This window comes from Apium graveolens, chromosome 7 (assembly GCF_009905375.1).
Source record: "Apium graveolens cultivar Ventura chromosome 7, ASM990537v1, whole genome shotgun sequence".
NCBI classification, from domain to species: domain Eukaryota; kingdom Viridiplantae; phylum Streptophyta; class Magnoliopsida; order Apiales; family Apiaceae; genus Apium; species Apium graveolens.
The window spans coordinates 56,656,001-56,659,005 of record NC_133653.1 but is presented as its reverse complement, the minus strand read 5'-3'; the positions used below and the strand labels follow the sequence as shown (position 1 = coordinate 56,659,005).

General features: G+C 37.4%; 1 non-coding gene across 1 annotated transcript; it reads left to right on the top strand.

The window, feature by feature from the left end:
• The first annotated feature begins 299 nt into the window (after positions 1-299).
• On the top strand, positions 300-406 carry LOC141675852 (small nucleolar RNA R71). Its single transcript, XR_012556482.1, has one exon. It is a non-coding gene; the product is annotated as a small nucleolar RNA R71 (small nucleolar RNA).
• Positions 407-3,005: the final 2,599 nt, after the last annotated feature.

Genomic DNA, 3,005 nt, shown 5'->3' with positions numbered 1-3,005 from the left:
CACAGACACTAGTGATTTGATTAACTCCATAATTAGACATAGAATCCACCTTCATCGTCAAAGCTTTAACTTGAGCAGCTATAGCAGTAGCTGCGTTCAACTCCAAAATTCCTGCTACCTTACCCCGAGATAGTCGCTGAGTAGGATTCTGATATTCATTCACAGCCATCAGTTCAATTAATTCATAAGCTTCATCGTAGCTTTTAGCCCACAAGGCTCCTCTTGATGCTGCATCAAGCATGGGTCTAGAAGTAGCACCTAAACCATTATAGAAACAGTTAATGATCACCCAGTCAGGCATCCCATGATGAGGACACTTCCTAAGCATCTCCTTATATCAATCCTGAGCCTCGCATAAAGATTCTCCAAATTGTTGAGCAAATTGAGTAAGTGCGTTTCTGATTGCAGCAGTCTTCGCCATAGGAAAGAATTTGGTTAAGAACTTCTGAGCAAGATCCTCCCATTTGATGATAGACCCTGGTGGTAAAGAATGTAACCAGCACTTAGCTTTATCCCGCAGAGAGAATATGAAAAGCCTCAACTTAATAGCACCTTCTGAAACTCCATTGAACTTTAAAGTGTCGTAGATCTCGATGAAATCTCTGATGTGCATGTTAGTGTCTTCTGTCAGAGAACCCCCAAACTGAACTGAATTCTGTATCATCTGAATCGTGCTCGACTTGATCTCAAAGGTATTAGCTGAGATGGCTGGTCGAACAATGCTAGACTGAATATCATCGATCTTCGGTTGAGAGTAGTCCATCAAAGCCTTTGGATTTGTTTCTGGTTCTCCCATTGCAACAAGAGCTTCTTCTTCCTTCTCAACTAAGATTTCTTCTTCAACTTTCTCCTCGACTACAACTTCTTCCTCAGCTTGATCTAGTGTCTTCTTACGAGACCGAGAGCGCGTATGCATACACGCTCGCTAGAGTACCTGAAACACGACAAGGAATTAAGTAAGTAATAATGTTCGAGTCATTGAACTTTAACGACCAATGATGAAAAACACATAAACTAAAAATTAACACCGATATCTCCAGCAGCGGCGCCAAAAACTTGTTAGGGCTAAAATACACACTAATATTCAGGCAAGTATATGCGATCACAAGTAATATAGAATAAATTATAGTTCGTTCCCACAGGGATAGGTTTAGGTTAATTTCAATAAATGTATTTATGCAACACTAGTATGGTTATTATCCAATGCTAAGATGATTAACAATTTATGGTTGTTTATACTAAGATTAACTAAGAGATTATACTAAAGAACATAAACTAAGAGATTAAAGAGAATTGATTAATATATGACACAAACATGGGATTTTAACTTCATTAAATACTTCATTCAATAGCCTTTCTGTTTTTAACCTTAGCATGTAATGGTGATTACACTAATCAGATAACATGAAAATGATAAACGCCAACCGTCATTGTACAAATACCATACTACCAGACATCCATAAAAGAGATAGAAGCTGAATAGACACCAATTATATTGAGACCCTATATATCTATAGAATTTGACAACATAACGGTTTAAAGCACAAGTTATCCCTCATGAGTACATAGGGCAAGTAAGATGGTTAAAATTACCTACGAATCATGCATAACGAATACATGAACCTATGCTAGCATGGCAAGTTCTAAACCCTTAATTCACTTTCGTTTCATTAAAGATTAACACACTATCTTATAAGTTCGCGACGCTCATAAGACGAATAAGCACAACCAAAACTAGGTTATCATACAATCACCACACAGTAAGGCATCAAAAAAAATTAACTAAAGAAATCCATAAATTAATCCTTTAGAACCCCACAATAACGATTAGCCCATGATCAGACTCATCATCATCGTGGGTTCCAATGAAAGCATGGTATAATAACCGAAATCTTTATACCTAATAAAACCAAGTACAAAAAAAGAGTAAAGGTTCACGAATAAGAAAACTAGCATCCAAAGTTACAACTTAGAACAAAGAATCACAAGATTAAACAAGATCTTCTTCGCCTTGGTTGATTTTGTACTCTACGGTCTTCTTACGCCTTCTCCTTAAGCTCTGGTATGTCTCCTTATAAAAAACGAGCATAAGTTATGTTTATATAGCAGCCCACGCAAAGTAGAAGTCTTCTGGATCAAAATTCCATGAGAAACAGGATTTTCTGAATTTGACCTGGCACGACCACGCGCTTGACCAGCGCGGGCGCGCTGCATCTCTGGACTCCTGGCGCGGTCACACGCTATCATAGCGCAGGCGTGCCGTCTCTCTGGAAAAAATGTTGACTTCTTCTTTTCTTGCTGATTTGAGCTGGTCTTTTTACGAGCTTTTATTCTAGACACCATCCTAACACTAAATTAGCACTAAAACCATGCTAATTCACCTGGTTACCTAGTAAATGCCTGACATGCAAAAAGCACTACAAAAACACGTTAAAAATTCTAACAACTTGAGTGCAAAACATCAATCCAAAGCTTTACGGAGCGTAATAAAGTGTCATAAATGCCACTCAACAGTAATGTGATAACTTTTTCCAACTTTTTCCATGGTTTATCTCTCATTTGTTCTTGTGAAATCTTCAACCTTTTTCCAGACTCCAGAAAATACAACATCTTTTCATTAGGCTTATTTGTGTCATACAAATCAAGCATTATTTGAACAGATATGATCTTCTGTAAATCTTCAAACTGTACATTATCTCCCATTCCTGTCAGATTTCCAGGCTCTCTTAGAATCAAAGCATTTCTAGTATATGTATCAGCATTTGGAAGTCCCAAGCCACCTCTTCTTCCAGCTCTTCTAGACTGTGAGTTACCACTATAAATCTTATTGATAGTCTTAGAAGAATCTCTTTTAGGTGCATGTGTCTTACTTCCCCATAACAGCTTATTCTTCTCTTCAAGAGTTAATTCCGGCTTATCAGAGTTTGAGCCTTCTAAATCAGAGTTTAAATTTCTGTCAGGATTTGAAAGATCATCTTTTATTCCTTGAATTGTACTGTCAACTT